Source organism: Pyrgilauda ruficollis, unplaced genomic scaffold (assembly GCF_017590135.1).
Source record: "Pyrgilauda ruficollis isolate IOZ18807 unplaced genomic scaffold, ASM1759013v1 scaffold94, whole genome shotgun sequence".
In the NCBI taxonomy this organism is placed as follows: domain Eukaryota; kingdom Metazoa; phylum Chordata; class Aves; order Passeriformes; family Passeridae; genus Pyrgilauda; species Pyrgilauda ruficollis.
The window spans coordinates 1086714-1102746 of NW_024531488.1; the positions used below are offsets into that span (position 1 = coordinate 1086714).

At 38.4% G+C, this 16033-nt stretch overlaps 1 protein-coding gene across 1 annotated transcript in view; it reads left to right on the forward strand.

Annotated features, from left to right (window-relative positions):
• MCTP1 (multiple C2 and transmembrane domain containing 1) overlaps positions 1-16033 on the forward strand; it is a 211744-nt gene that overhangs the window by 148245 nt on the left and 47466 nt on the right. The window lies entirely within an intron of this gene.

The window sequence follows — 16033 nt, forward strand, 5'->3', positions numbered from 1 at the left end:
CTACAGAAATGGCTTCTGTGAATAGCTGCTGGAAGCTACAGACCCATGGAGAGAGGAGTTCATGTTGGAGCTGGTTTCCTGGTAGGACTTCTGAACCTGTGGAGGACCCATGTTGGATCAGACTGTGCCTGAAGGATTGCACCCTGTGGAAGAGTGACCCACATGGCAGCAGTTTGTGAAGGTGCCTGTGGGAAGGAGTCACACTGGAGGAGTCTGTGGAGAGCTGCTAGAGGAGGGGAAAGACTCTTCTCCCAGAGCAGCAACAGAACCTGTGATGAACTGGCTGCAACCTCCATTCCTCATCTTCCTGCACTGCTAAAGGGGAAGAGGTGGAGCCTGGGAAGGAGGGAGGGGTGGGGAAAGGTGTTCTTAAGATTTGTTCTACTTCTCATTATCGTACTCTGATTTTGTTAGTAATAAATTATATTAATACCCCCATGCTGAGTCTGTTTTGCCTGTGATGATATTTGGTGAGTAATCTCTCCCAGACCTTGTTTCCCATGAACCCTTTTGTTATATTTTCTCTCCCCTGTCCAGTTGCAGAGGGACTGATTGAGCACCTTCAGTGGGTGCCTGGCATCCAGCCACAGTCAACACACTACAGACTGTTGGACTGCATTTCATTGCAAACTGCTCCAGTGTGGATCTCTTCCAGGAGGTACAGTCCTTCAGGCACAGACTGGGTCCCTTCCCTAGGTATTGAAGTACTCTGATGTGGGGTCCTCCATGGTGGATATTTGCTCCACTGTGGACTTCCAAGGACTTCAAAGACAGCCTTCCTCACAGCTGGCTACATGGGAAGTTTTACTCATACATACATACATGTATATATGGAGTACCTGTTCCTCATGCTTTTTCATGTACCTGGGTGTTTGCAGAGTATATTTACGTATACTTATAGATATTCATATTCTCACACTTCTCTCTCACTGTAGTTGTACAGTTTTCTTCTTCACATTCTTAAGCACATTATCCCAGAGATGCTGCCACCATCACTGATGGGCTCAGCCTTGGCCACCAGTGAGTCCTTCCTCGAGCCAGGTGGCATTGACTCAGTTAGACAAAAGGGAAACTTCTGGCAGCATCTCACAGAAGCCACACCTGCAGTCCCCCACTACCAAAACCTCATCACACAAAAGCGGTACAATGTGTCTATCTGGCTGCCATCTTCTATAGATTTTTTTCCCCAGCAACCTTGATGCTCTGTCCTGAAGCACCAAGAACTGCAAATGGTCCCAGGTGGGGAAGGTCCACATGCAGGAGCTGCTAACTAGAAAATCCCATGTATTTTTATTCTCCTCTCCAGGCACAGGAAAGGAATAAGGATCCTGATTTGAAGCTAGAACCTGTTTGGTAAGGAAGGATAGTGTTGTTAAGGTTGAGTGAGAATTAGTGAGGAGGCTAACAATGCAGATATCCTTGTTGAGTCTTACAGACCAGCCAACCAGGATGAAGAGGCAGGTGAACTGGTAACTAAGAAGCTGACTGGTAATTCACAATTGCCGGCCCTTTTCTTGTGGAAGACTTTAGCTCGCCAGATATTTGTTGGAAACTCAACACAGCAGATAGGAGGCAGTCTGGGAGGCTCCTGGTTTATGTGGAAGAGAACTTTCTATTGCAGCTGGTAAGGGAACCTACCAGGTGTGGTGCCTGCTAGACTTGCTGCTTATGAACTGAAAGTGGTGGGCGATGTGGTGGTCAGAATGCTCATCCTGAGTACCACGACCATAAAATGATAGAGTTTTTGATTCTTGATGAAGTAAGGAGTGGGGTGAACCCAGCTCCTACCTGTTCAAGACACAGAGAGTCCCTTAGGAAGCAGTTCTTGATGATAAAGGGATCAGGAAGGGTAGAATCTTAAAAGCACAGGAGCATGCTCAATTGTTGAAAGACAAGCCATCAGGGAAGAAGACTGGTCTGACTTTTGCTGGAACTTGGGATAAAAGAGTTTATGACCTTTGGAAGAAGGGGCAGGAAACCCGGGAAAAGTACGAGGATGTATAGAGAGAAAATCAGAGGCAAAAGCTCAGCTAGAAATCAACCTGGCCACTGCTGTGAAAAATAATAAAAGTACTTTTATAATAAATGAGCAACAAAGGGAGGTCCAAGGAAAATCTTCATCCTGTATTGAACGTGGAGGGGAACTTTGTCACCAAGGATGATGGAAAGGCTGAGGTACTTAATGCCTTCTTTGAATTACTGTTTAACATAAAGACCTGTTATCCTCAGGACAACCAGTCCCCTGCACTGATAGACAGGGACAGGGAGCAGAACAGACCTTCTGCAGTGCAGGAGGTAGTAGTGACATGCTGTGGTGCTTAGACATTCACAAGTCTGTGGGGATGGATTCACCAAAGGGTACTGTGAGATCTGGCAGGAGAGCTTGCTAAGCCACTCTTCATCATTTATCATGAGTTCTGGTTAACTAGGGAGATCCCAGACAGCTGGAGATTGGCCAATGTAGCACCCACCTGCAAGAAGGGTTGGAAGGAGGGTTTAGGGCTAGAGGGCTGTCAACCTGACCTTGGTGTTTGCGAGGGTTATAGAACAGATATCTTGAGTGCCATCATGCATCACATATAGGACAACCAGGAGATCAGGCTCAGCCAGCATGGGTTTAGGAAGGGCAGATCCTGCTTGATCAAGCTAATCTGCTTTTATGATGAGCTTACTAACCTAGTGGATGATGAAAGACTGTGGATGTTGTCTACCTTGGACTTCAGTCACCCACAGCATTCTTCTGGGGAAGCTGTGTGCTGGGTGACCCAAAAAATGTGTATTCCATATTTCCTCTACATTAATCCATGTAGTCTGTTTTTACTGTCACTTTAAGATTCAGCAACTCAGGAAACCAAACTTGTGTGTTTTGCACTGGGTTCACAGAAGGGGGATTTGGGATCCCTTTAAAAACCAGAAACAAATGTGTGTGGAGCTCTTCTTCTGTTTTCTTCTGGCTATTTAGGGATTGGCATGGGGCAGATCTCTGAGTCACAACCAAAAAGTAACATTTTGCAATCCAAAACTTCTCCACAGTGAATTTTTCAACAACTTTTCACTGCTGCTGCATTGTGCTGTGCTGTTTGGCGAGGTAGTTCTTTCGTTCTCCTGGGGCTTTGGAATCTCACAATACCTTTCTCTGCCACACCAGGCCAGGACAGGTCAAACCCACTGCACGAGTTCCAACCACTGCCCGCAGCTGCTGTGCTGTGCTGGGAAGCTCAACCATCTCCCCGTGAGTTCCAGCCCCTGAGGGTGGTCAGTGTTGCAACAGCTGGGAAGATTCTTCCAGTGTCCCAGCAATGTTGATTTGTTTTGGACAAAAAACAGTCTCTTGGTTGTTGCTGTTTTTCTTTTTATTAAGCTTTTACTTTTTCACTTAGACCTTCCCACATTCATTTTTCCTTATTGATTAAAGGAGAGTGGTTAAAACTAAAGGGAAAATAACTCACTTTTGAGTCACTCTTTTTTATAACTGTATTAAACTAAGGCAATCTGCCAGCCCATGGCTTGGGCAAGTGCACACTTCACTGGGTTAAGAACTGACTGGAAAGCTGGGCCCAGAGTGTGGGGGTGAATGGTGCTGCAGTTGTTGATCAGTCACTACTGGGAATCCCCAAGGCTCAGTACTGGGTCCAGTCCTGCTTAATGTCTTTATTGCTGGTGTGGATGAGGATGGTCAGGTACTGGAACAGGCTGCCTAGTGAAGGGATGAAGTCACCATCCCTGCATGTATTCAAAACAGGCTGGACCTGATAGTGCTATGGTTTAGCTGACATGGTGGTTTTGGTCAAAGGTTTGAGGGAATAAGGGAAGGACATCCATCAGAGCTGATCAGAGGTCTGGTGAGAATGAGCAGAGGGGTAGAGGAGTCTATACCTGCTTGCCTGGAGAACAGGTAGTTGAATTCCTGAGTCTTGCAAAAAGCTTTCTTGAGTATCCGCAAAACGTTTATCCCCCTCTCCAGATGCTGTTGTGAAGACATTGGCCAAGCAGTGCCATTTTGAGAGAGTTACCTCGAGTGGTAGACATGAGCTGCAGCTCTGAAGAGTCCAGGTCTGCTTACAAATCATCAATCTGCTTCAGTGTGACAGGTCAGTTCCACAGGACTTTACAGATTTATTAAAAACCCAGGTGAAGTTACTCCTGCCTTCCTCTCCTTGGTGTCACCCAAAGCTCAGGTGGAAGGGAGGTACTGGGGAACTGAGGAAGGAAAAGTGACATTGAAAAGAGAGTCTGCTAAAACTTCAAGTCTGCTCTATCTTTAATAAAAAATGCAAGGTTAGTAATTATGCTGTACATACCTCATCCACTGTGACTATGAGACTTATAAGATGAAGCCTCCATCTTGAATTTTAAATGTCATTTTTATTTGGGCTTGCTAGAAACACAACAGTGAGTAGAGAGGTTTTTCATATGTGCATAAATCAGTGTTAATGATTCAACGTTTGATAGCAAGAAACTGTACTCCTTTGCCCTAAGGACAGTTTCTTGTTGCGTTTCAAAGACAAGCATTATATATATATATACACACACAAGATTTAATGCATTAATGAATGCATTAAATCTTGTATAAAATTGAAAAAAATCTCTTTTAAGTTGTAGACAACTTAATAATGAGACTTCTCTATTAGAATAGACTATTCGCTAAGAGAATATTTGGCTGTTTTGGTTTGATTGAAAGATCTTGAGACTTGAACAGAGTGTAAAAGTACAGAAGCTATATATGTATAATTCCAGGTCTTGGATCCTGCTCATTTAAATTCATTAAATACCTCTTTGCAGAGTTTGGTCCTTTAAAGGAGAACTCTCTGCTTCCTGCCATATGTAGCAAGTTTAAACACACATACAAAATCTGTACTTTATAAAACACTGGTTGTGATCTCATTGCTATGTAATTTTATACAAAAAAAAAAAAAAAAAAAAAAAAAAAAAAAAAAAAAAAAAAAAAAAAAACAAAAAAAAAAATAAAAAAAAAACAACAAAACAAAACAAAACCAAAAGCAAAGTTGAGAATATATCACTGGCTATTAATGATGATACACTATTCCATAGGTAGCAGTAAAATACTCTGCATTTCCCTATTCAGATTTTAAGGATGTGCATTGAAGTAAGCATCTATAAAATGTACTGCTCTTCTTCCCTGGTTAGTAAATGTTATTGATGACGGTCCTGGCTCAAAAAATGCTTTTTACAGCTGTGGAACATTTCTATGTTAAAGTATGGCTAAACATGTTGGAGTGGCAGTCATCCAAATAAATGAATAGAAATTCTGCTGAAACAAAAAACCAGTGAAACGTGTGGTATATTATATGAAACATCATCTATTTGGAGTCTACAACATTACTTCCTGCAAATATGGGTCTAGCATTTGCTGGCTGGAAAGATAAACTATAAAAACCATAAGACAATTGCCAGGACACAGATCTCTGTGCTAAATATGATTTAATGTAGTTTGTAAAAATACAGGTATAATTAAATTTATTATATAAAAACAACTGGTGTTTTCAGTAGCATGAAAATATACTTCTCCCTGCAGAAACATTACTCAATGAAAGCATCAGAAGACAGTTTCTAGGATCATAAGAAAGAAAAGATTTTTTGTTGTTGAATTTATTTATTTTGAAAAATAACATTGCATGCTATAGATTAAAAATTTTATTTCTCAATATATCTTACAAGAGTGAACGTTAAAATCAGATTTAAAAATACAAAAAAAAAATGTTGGCAGGTTGTTTAATTACATGGTATAGTCTTTCTGTGTTTTGGATAGGTGATGCCCTATCCAACTTACTGCTGCTCACAGAACTTGCTGTTGCTTAAAAGTATGTGATTCAAAAATGTTATCTTCTGAATATTGTTCACCTTTACTTCTCTTTCAGCCTTCACCTCTCTTGTCTTTTTCCAGCACCTTATATGAATGGTTGCTTAACTTTAACCAAAGTGTAAGGGGGCTTTCTATAGTTCTTAACACAAATAATTCAGTTTTGTTTGGTAAGTTCTGATACTTGTTTTTTTTTCCTTTTCCCATGAAGCACCTCTGGTTTTTCCAAGTTGTCAGTTTTGTGCTTGCCCCGTTAAACAGGTCAGTTATGTACACATCGACAGAAACTTTTTAGGCAACTGAAAGTGCATCACACATTGTAAGGTGTGAAAAGTGTATTTGTTAACCAGGTATCTGACTCCATTTCTTGTACACCTCTCAGCAGGTCAGGATGTTTGCTCTTGCAGGAAAGGCTGTATGAGTCTGATGTGATTTCTCAAATGCATCTGAGTGGAGCTTGGCTGAGCAGAGAAGTTTAGCAAAGGCATGAACAAGTAAGCTCAACCAAAGACTGAGTGATGATACACTAGTAAATATGCTAGTTATGTTATAAATTACAGTTGTTTAATAATTCATAACTGTTTCCACCAAATTGTGAAGTGACTGCTAATAGATGTCTTCCATTCCTTTGTGCTGTGTTTTACAATAAAAAGAGACAAAAATGTACAAGATGTACATATTCATGAACTGCATTCTAACTTCTGCCTTCTCTTTATCTCACTGAAATATTTGGAGTTTGCACTGTTTATGCTGCTAGCAGAAGTCATTGTGTTCTTTATAGTGCAATTTGTTAAATTTTACATAGAAATATGTGAATATACTTTAGCTTTCTTGGGATCTGCTCCAGTCTACTATAAAAAATTGCCAGCTAAAAATGACCTTGGAGAGTTTTGTCTTGCATTTTGTTTAAAGAAAGCATTGCAGAATATAATTGCAGCTATCCTACCAGAGAACAAAAAATACTTGCTTGTCTCAGTGACACCAGCCTGGGGACAGACTTATAAGTACAGGATTCAGGTTGTTCAACACCTGGAGCTGCTTCACTCTGTGATCTAAACTTGTTATTTTCTGCTAAGTTCTCATTTCTGCAACCTACAATTGTACTGTGCACAGGGAAATTTAAAGACTTGGTAAATACTGAAGAAAAACACATAGCCTACATGCTAAGATGTAGATATGTCTGGCATCAAAGTTATTTCAAACATTGAGGGTGGAAAGCTACAGGATGTTCATAGGGAAAGAGTAAAAGACTGTAAATAGACTAGAAGGAGTTTGTAACATCAGCCCTGGATTAACATTAGAGTTGTGAATAGGAACAGGCACACATAGCTATAGATGACACAGCAGACATCTACATCTGCAAACTCTGAGAACTGAAGTTTTGGAGGCAAAGTCTTGAGATCAATGAAGGAGAATTTTTTTTTAAATACAATATGAACTAGGAGATCAGGTTACAATGAATGGCAAGCTAGCTGAAATTAATTACTGAAATGAATTTATTATTTAAAATTTATTTACAAATAAGTACATTAAAAGGTAGAAAAACATTTTCCTACACTGTGTGAACAAATTGCAGGTTATGTACTTAAGATCTGGTCAGTGATAGAGGAACAAATCCTAGTATTTTTATTTATTTGCTGTTATACCGTTATACTCCACCAATACTCCAGACATCACAAAACAACATGATGAAGCAAGTCATAAATCATGAGTATGAAAATTAGCCTGGAGAGCTCACTGAGGTTGACTGATGGTCTTGAAAAGTTGAAATAATTTAATAATTAGACCTACTTGGACAGAGTTTCTTCAATATAATAAGGACGTTACAATTCCAGTCTGTGAAATGAGGCTTCAGCTTATGGAAGTGTCTCTCCATAGGGAAGCCAGTATCTTTCTCTGTTCCAGACATACTGGTAGTTACCAAACCAAAACCCAGTATTTTTGCATTTTATTGCTGGAAATCACAGTCTGGTTTAATACCTTTAGCTACATGGTTTTAGTCTTCATTCATACAGTTTAAATTTTATTGCTGATGCTTTCACTCTGACAGTTGGTAAAATGTCAGTTTTCCTACAACCAAAGGACTTAACTTTATCGAAGGTTGTGCTTCCTAATATCCTTTGTTCCTAATGGTCCTTTTATTTTGGTGGTGGTTATTCATGAATGAGTAGTGAGGAGGGCTTATATAGGTTTTCTGGCATACCAATGAATATGGGCACAATTTAAGGGTTTGTGAAATTTATGTCGTTTATATTCACAATTTTGAAAGTAAGTGACTTTTCATTAAAAAAAGTATTTTCTGCTTTGCTTTGGAAAAAGCAAGTCTGAAAGTTTTGTATTTTCTAGTATTTGCGTAATGGTGACTATTTCTACCCTATTAAACATTTTGTAGTGTTTTCTTAAAATGTTAAATGATCTTCCTTCATCTACAAAAGTGGATAGAAGATAAGGAAGGGAGCAGCTTAAGAAAAAGTTAATCTGAAGCAGTATTGATGTACAGAAAACAGTATTTCTAACAATTTCCATACAGGTGTTTGGGGAGTATGCACGTTGTCTGAACTCTGGTAGATATACGGTGAAGTATAATTAAACTGAACAAGGTACCAAATATTTTTTCTCTATACCCAGTTTAATAACCTTTGATGGACAATTTAATTATACAATCTTCAGGCTTTTGGGAGAAGAGGGGGCAGGTTCAAAGCCCATCAGCTTCTCATCAGGCAGTAAGAAAGGAAGGGGGCAATGATAACATTTTGTTCCTGGATTGTCTGAAGAAATTACATTTTTCGAATTGAATTGCAAGACATAGATGACAGAAAATTGATTCCCAGGTAAAGTAATAAAATGGCTACAAAATGAAGGTAGATAGATGTGAATATGTAGAACCCTGGTTGCATGTGTTCTTTTTCAGCACAACACAATTTAAAACTGTACAGAGCTCTTAAGATAATCAATCTATTGTGCATAAATACCTGTAGTTATCTAGCATGATCTGTGTTGTGATTTTACACTTCTCACAAAGTCAACACCTTAGATTTTTCTTCTGCAGTGATTATCTCTCTTTCACTGGAGATATTCAGGACAGTTTGGACACAGTTCTGTGCCATGTGCTCTGGGGTGAGCCTACATGACTAGAGAGGCCAGACCAGATGACCCAGTGTGGTCCCTTCCAGACTTAACCATTCTGTGATTCTCTGAAAATCAATCTGGGGACATCAAAAGCACTTTTGTACTTGGAAAAGAATATGTAGAGCAGTTTTTAGGTAATGTCACTTAGACAAAACGTGGGCCATTCAGTGAACAGTTGGGTATTGTTCAGAAAATGTGGTATTAAGATGGGATGGAGGTTCAGTGACCCTAATAGCCCCATTCTTAGATGTGCTTTTGATCTAGTGTACCCTAGCTGGTCATTGATGTCAGGTGTCAGTGCTCATAGGAATTTCTCGTAGTCAATTCCTCATAGTTTGCCAGCACTTTAGCAGTCTGACAGAAAAAGTCCATCTTGAAATGGCCTGTGAATGGCAGGAAGCTGTGTGTATGGGAATTACCTTAGTGAACTATATTTTGCCCTTTAATTTTATCATTGATACTAACTACCTAGATGTAATAATGCAGCTGAGAAACTCTTAAATGAAGGGGAAAAAATTACTCAAGAGATTCCACATTTTAAAAATATTTTTGGGTAGTATCATTTTTATTTCCACCTAACTTTTGTTAATAGATACAATAGTAACTGGTTACAGCAGTACAAATTTTATATCTGTAATCCATGTGCTGTTTAAAATGGCACTTCATTCATGCTCTGAGGTTTACATTCTTGGAGTTGTTTAGATTCTCAAAGTAAAGATTGTGGTACTTCCAGAAAATTATTTTGAAACATCTGTTAGAAGTTGTAAGGAAAATAATTATTTGTAAGCAAATAATTAAATAAAATTTTCTGGATTTTAAATAAAACATTTTTTTTTTGGTGCTGACAGTCTTGTAGAGATGTAACATACATTGTGGTGTGATTAGATAGCAGTATCAGCACAAAGGTTGTTCTGGCTGTAAATGTGTTTCACTAACAAACTGGGTGTTTTGATGCAGATCAAATGAGTCACATCTAGAATTGTCAGACTTGTAGATTTAGTAACAAGTGGGTACACTGCACATAGATAAAAAGAGTGAGATTAAATAGAACCTTGGATTTGTTGTACAGATTACCAGCATGGACAACCTGTGAGGAAAAATATCCTACCTTGTAAGTCCTTATGTTGCTTTTTTTAAATTTCACATATTGAAGCTAAAGATCAAAATTATTCCAGTTTGTTAACAGTTTCAGAATGTATCACATTTTAATGTATTTCACAATTCATCATTAATATTTATTGAGCTCAACATTAGCCTTTTCTTATTTTTTTCTCATCTAATGCTATCATTTAATGAAATTTTCTTTTGGTATGTTCTTCTAGACACAGGACCCAAGTGCTCTAGCAAGTGCTAGTCTTTCAATACATCAAAATACATCAAAAGCCCCATTTGGACTGGCATTAATTAATACTTCATCCATTCTGTTAAGTTCTTGCTTTATTTGTCATGAATGTATCTCTTTTTTCTCTTTCTACATGAAACAAATAGAAAGAATGCTAATAAAAATCTAAAATGAACTCGGTGAACTAAATCTAAAGTGAACTCAGTTCTTCTAACTCCAGCAAAGAGAGAGACAATTCAAACAAATCCATGTTAGTTTCTGAGATAAAGGAAAAGATCTTAGAGAATCAAAAATACTAATTATTCTGCATTTCTCAGACTCCCAAGATCTCAGGCATTTAAAAAAGAGAACCAACACTAATCCAAGATTGAACTGAAAATCTGTCAAAATAAAGCAAGTGGGAATTTTATTGGTTTTTTTCTGGTTTTCTTTTTACATGTCGCATGCTTTTATTATTTTCAAGCTAATTTTTTATGTGTACGGAAAAACAGAGTAACAGAAAATGTCTTTCGGACTCAAATCTTTCATACTGCACCTCGTCCTAGCACTCAGGTAATTGGAACTAAAATTGCAAGACTGATAAGAAAAACTGCTGGAGTATGCTTTAGAGTCGGTTTAAAAGGCATATTTCTTCCAGACTGAATGAATGCACTGAATGAAGGCACTGCATTTGGAGTGGATTCCTAAAAGTGTTTACATTAATGCTAGTGTATCTGAGACCTGTTGCAGCTAAAAGAAATGCTTCCTTCCTAATTTTTTTATAAAAGTATTGTGCAAGATCAGAGGAGTTGTGATTGCTAGAACTGACTACTTTCATAATGGAAGAAGCTAGTATCTCTCCAAAGTACAATACAAAGTAATTGCCAGTGTTTCATAGCATAAAACACCATGCAGGAGCCTTAAAACCTGCAGTCCTTGGTACACAGTCTGTATCAAGCAGATATATGGGTTCTGTCTCATTCTTTCTAGTCCTGTGAGAATACATCAAGGGACAAAACCTCAGGTAATAAAATTGTCATTTTAAGCTTAAATGGGAAATGGAAGATCCTGTGATTGGAGCGCAGTATTTGGAGTGGTAGACATTTGTGATTGTTCGTGATTGTGCCAAAATGCTGTTCAGCCAACTTTTGTGTTTCCAGGGTAATCAAGAGATTGTTATAAATATAAGGCAAGGATATAGACAATATGTAAATGAGGCTGTAAAGATGTTCTGTGAAAATGATCAGGGAAAGCCACAATTTGAGAAGGAGACTGCAGCATGAGTGTTGTGCCCTGTGTGGGACAATGGTACTGGGGATGTCTGTGTTTTGCTTTACTCCCAACACATTACAGCTCATGACTTTGGGTGCTACCAGGGCCAATATCTGGTCCACCAAACTCATGCTTTTCTGTGGAATTAACATTTTCTAGTTTTGTCATAAAGCTTTCAAACAGTAGTTCTTGCAACCCTCCTTCATCATGTCCTCTGGTCTCTTCTGTACCTGAGGATGAGGTCAGTGTGCCCTGTGGGGATGATCCTTTTTTTTTTTCACATGCTCTTCCCTGCTAGCAGTCAAAACAGAAGCAAAAGGAAAAAAGGAGAAGAGTTGAGAAAAACAGGGGTTAATGCTGTGAATGGGTGCAAACAGGATTTTGTTAAAAATGAAAAGAGGTTGGATGGAGGTAGATAAAAAGAAATCTGAAGTAATTGTTCTGTAGAATATGGCCTTTCCACATAGGCAGAAATCTTTCTCTTCATTCCATCAGAAGATAGTCAAATAGAGAATCTCGTCTCTTAATTAGAAAGAAAAATACTCATCAAACACATCTCATCACTGGAAAGCTAATGATCCACAGCTGCTAGTCTGAAAGGGCAGGCTTTTTTTCTGAACAGTAGGAAGTGTTAATAATTTTGGATAATATTTCTTTTTAAAATATAGTGTAGTTTGCAAAAGAATAGGATATTCAATATCCTATCTAAAATTAATTTTTGAAGTGTTGTACTTTAGGGATAGTGTCATGTGTCTCTCTGAATGATGATTTAATGCATGTGTCTCTCACTAAGAGTATAAACTGAAAATGACCAGTTCATGCCCTGTGACTCTGAAAACTTTGATCTCATGGGAGAGATGAAAAAAGCCCTTCCTTACATTCTTCTGTATATGAAATGGCAGTTGTATTAAACTGCAACCTTTGAGACTCACATTCATCTCTTAAAATAGTTAGCTTGTTTTAGTAGTGATAAGCATCCTTTTTTTACACACACAGCCATTATTTTCTTGGAAGGTACCATGTTAGATACAGTCCACTAGGTGTTTTACAGACATGGGCAACTCTCAGAAGTGTTCTTTTATACTTATTCATTAGCTTTTCTGGTTTGGTTTGGGTTTGGGACTTTTTGGCCTATACTTGCTTAATGGAATGTTGGTTTATTTCTCTACCTTTCATGAAGCTTTGTACATATCAGTTCCTTCTCTTTCACCTCCACTATCAGGCCTTTCATCCATAAGAACTGAGTCCTGGAGATTTCCTGCTGTTCTGCACCAGATTTTGGATTTGCTTGTGTTTACTTAAAAGTTTTGTCTGATACTGGAAATCTGCTTGTTTTCTCTCATACACATTTCATGAGTGCATTTCTTGTCTGGGAAGAATAATGAGGCCATTTAGGTCAGAGGGCCACAACTGTGCTGGTCTCATGCAGCACACATTTCATTTGTGTTGCAATGTTTGTGTAGTACCTGGCTGAGACAGTTGCCTGAAAGGAGGAACTGGTTAAAATTCAGCCAGACTAGATGGAAATTAAGGTGGCAGGTCAGCAAAATCATCTTCAGGCGATGACAGAAGTAATATCCACACTTTTGAATGGCATGTCCGTACAATTTGTAAAAAAGGTATTATCTTAATATGTTTTAATGGCTGTACTGCAAGGAATTAATGACCTTGAAGGTCATTTGGCCTTTAGAAACTTCAAGTGAGAAGTTTTTGCATTGGAATTCATCAAGATTCTGGAGTACAGAGTACATGATGGCCATGTTCCTCAGACTCCAGTCAGGTCCACGTCTCCTGAGACTGGGTGTAGATTGTTGGCTTTTTTCCTCTGGACCCAGGGAGTGTTTAAATAGGGCTTCATTTCTTAACCACTTTTTAACCAAAGTTCAGCTGGGGTCCTGATAAAGACTGTATGTGTTGCCTTTCTCAACAGGTAATCTCTAATATTTACTTTTCTGACACTTCATGCTTTTTGCTGGCTTCCAGAGCACCCTTCAGTGTGCATCCATTGACTCAGGGTATTTCTGGTGTTAAAGCATGCAAGGATATTTTGCTTTTCTTTTGAGACATAAAATTTGTTGTAAGTTGGTTACATCTAATTTACCACTTTGTTATAGAAAGGAGGGTCACAGAACAGTTCTTGAATAAGATGAGATATTGCTTGCTTCTGTTGTGGTTTTAAGCCTAGCTGGAGATGAAACACCACACAGCCACTTGCTCAAACCCCTCCTCTCCTCCCCCACATCCTGGTGGAATGAGGAGGAGAATTGAAGTAAAGTTTCTATGTTGAGATAAGAACAGTTTAGTAATTGAAAGTAAAGTGAAATGCCATAATAAAAGGAAATAAAAATAATAATGGTAATAAAAAAGAAAAAAACCTACCCAAACAAAACAATGCAATGTAATTTCTCACCACCTACTGACCCTTGCCAGACCCCTCTTCCTGAAAGCACATCATCCACCCTTCTGGGTAATTCCCCCCTATTTATATCCTGAGCACAATGCTCTGTGATATGGAAATACCCCTTTGGTCTGTTCCAGTCATCTGTGCCAGCTGTGCTCCCTCCCAGTTTATTTTTAATACCTTCCACTGGCAGAGCATGAGGCAATTTGAAAAAAGGTCCTTGACTTTGGATAAACACAACTTAGCAAAAAAACCAAAACATCAGTGTGTTATCAGCACCATTCTCATTCTGGATCCGAAACAGCTACTAGGGCAGAAATTAACTCTATCTTAGCTGAAACCAACACAGCTTCTTATGCATTACCATGTCTAACATATTTTCTTTTAAACTAAACAACCTTAAAAAAACATTTTTTCTTTCAAATTAAAAACATCTAGAAGAGCCAATATCCTTGGTTTTGTCTCACAAACACTGCTTTTTCATTTCTTTCAGTAATTATCATTTTTGCCTTGCAGTTTCATAGGCTTGCATATACATAGTTAAAAGGGGTAGAAAGTATGGGGGTAAGGTAAGTTACCTGATCTTGAGAAAGATTATCTGAGATATAGACCTATTTTTTTGCTTTCTTCATGGGTGCTTGTATTTGATAAGAGCATTTTGTTCTAACTCCAAACAAAAATTTAGCAGAAGACTCCAAACAAAAATCCAGCAGAAGACTAATAAAATATGAATTTTATTCTTGCTGATCTTTATATACCTCTTGATGGCTAATTTGGAAAAATGAGCTCTGTTTTGGTTTACCTAGGTACTGGCATTGCCTTAGGTTTGCGAGTTCTGTAGCACAACACCTTCAATCCTTTTAGATGGTATTAAAAGTACAAATATTCAAAAGCTTTAGTATTTGGATGAAAAGGCTTACCAAGATTTCTGGATGTTTATTCAGCTGTAGTACATAGCGTGATTTGCTTTCACTTTTTTTGTTGTTTTGGTTTTTGTTTTTTGTCGTGTTTGTGGCTACAGCTGGCTTAAATAAAAAGGGGGTTCATTGATAGGGAAAATTGGAGGTAAAAATGGTTTTAGTTTGGCCCTGTCTTAATCCACTTATCTTTAGTTCTTTCCTGTAAACCATTAATTTTGTAGCAGCATGGATAGGGAACAATATCTAGACAGTGGTGCATGGAGCTGGCAGTGAGATGGGTTTCTCCAGTGGTGGGATGACCAAGTTGATCCCATGCTGAAGACCAGCCCCAGTTATTTAGGCACACATCTCTAGGAGATGTAACCCAGCCAGGCTTCTGGCAGCCGCTGGTCACAGAGCACTTGAGCTGTTTTGAACTAACACTGCAATAAATCAAAGTTTTCAAAGTGGTGGACTTAGGTGGCTTCTCAGCATTCTTTTTAAACCCATTTTTGATGAATCTGTGGTCAGTTCTATTTTACTATACTTTCATTAAAATAATAATATGATTTTAGCTTTTACTGTGATTTCTTGGTAGTTTTCCATGCAAAAGACTTCTGATTACTACTTCTGCTTGTTTGTATGACATTACTACAAAGTGACCATGTTCTTTTATTTCTAAATAACAGATTAATCTTTAATCATTCTTGTGCCACCTTTACACTGATATAGGGTTGTTTCAAAGCTATAACCAGCTTCAATAATATGTTGAGGTCTTCTTTAAATTTATCACATCTCTGTGGCCTGCAAGAAAAACTGAAACTGAAAGAGGAGAGGTTTAAATTAGATATTAGGAGGAAATTCTTTATTGTTGAGGATGGTGGCACTGGAACAAGTTGCCCAGAGAAGTTGTGAATGCCCTATCTCTGGAGGTGTTCAAGGCCACGTGGGATGAGGCTCTGAGCAGTCTAGTCTACTGAAAGATGTCCCTGCTTGTGTTGAGAGGGGTGGATCTAGGCGGCCTTTATGGTCCCTTCCAACCCAAGCCATTCTATGATTCATGAAAGCAACTAACCTTTCTTAAAATGCAATCTTATTTTTATGCTCTTTTGCATTATTCACAAAAGCATTATTTTATGAGACAACAATTAATGACTACATTATTTTTTTTTTCCAAGAATTAAGGTAGG